Source organism: Chrysochloris asiatica, unplaced genomic scaffold, assembly GCF_000296735.1.
Source record: "Chrysochloris asiatica unplaced genomic scaffold, ChrAsi1.0 scaffold00002, whole genome shotgun sequence".
NCBI classification, from domain to species: domain Eukaryota; kingdom Metazoa; phylum Chordata; class Mammalia; order Afrosoricida; family Chrysochloridae; genus Chrysochloris; species Chrysochloris asiatica.
This window is the reverse complement of record NW_006408520.1, coordinates 51,527,539-51,528,301: the sequence shown is the minus strand read 5'-3', so window position 1 is coordinate 51,528,301 and position 763 is coordinate 51,527,539. Positions and strand designations below refer to the sequence as shown.

Below are 763 nucleotides of genomic sequence, written 5' to 3'. Positions count from 1 at the left end.
GACGGTGTAGCCCAGAACAATCCACCACAGCTTCATTTCTGTTCCAAAGTGGTGAATTTTGTCTATGCATTTATATAACTTCTGCTTTTGGTCCTTTTAATCACACATCTTTCCTGGAGGTGTGAACTTTTTCTCCCTACATTACCCAAGAAGAGACAGCAATCGTGTCCATATAGCTAAGCTATAAGCATACCCCATAATATTCTACCACTGAGAAAAGAGCCAACAATGCCTGCTAAGCATTACATCCGAAAAGGGATGCCTATCTCCTGATATTCACCAGGATACACCCAGTAAGCTTAACAACAAACAACAGACATTCACTTAAGCTTTAAAAAACAAAACAAAAAAACACATATATTATCATGACAAACAAAAAGCAACAAAAGATATCGAAACACATGCAAAAACAGAAGAGAGTAGCTAATGCAAATGAGCTGGAGACAGACAAAAGCTTTCTAGAGGAGGAAGAGCAGGTTTTGGATATGCCTGAGAAAGAATTCAAAAGAATGATATGGAAACAAATTCAAATGCTCTGAAAAGGGGTGGAGGGAATCCAGAAAGAAGTAAGGAAAGTATGGCAGGAACAATCAAATAAGATTGATACAGCACTGGAAACAATTCAAAACCTGCAAAAAGTTGTCCAGATGATCAATAATAAGATATCAGAAATGGACAATATGTTGAAAGGGGAAAGGAGCAAAATAGAAGAGATGGAAGCCAGAACTAATGATCTGGAAGACAAATCTCTCAATACTGCTAA

At 37.5% G+C, this 763-nt stretch overlaps 1 protein-coding gene across 1 annotated transcript in view; it reads left to right on the top strand.

Annotated features, from left to right (window-relative positions):
- Window positions 1–763, top strand: part of TNNI3K (TNNI3 interacting kinase) — a 588,833-nt gene that overhangs the window by 395,725 nt on the left and 192,345 nt on the right. The gene's annotated exons all lie outside the window — the stretch shown is intronic.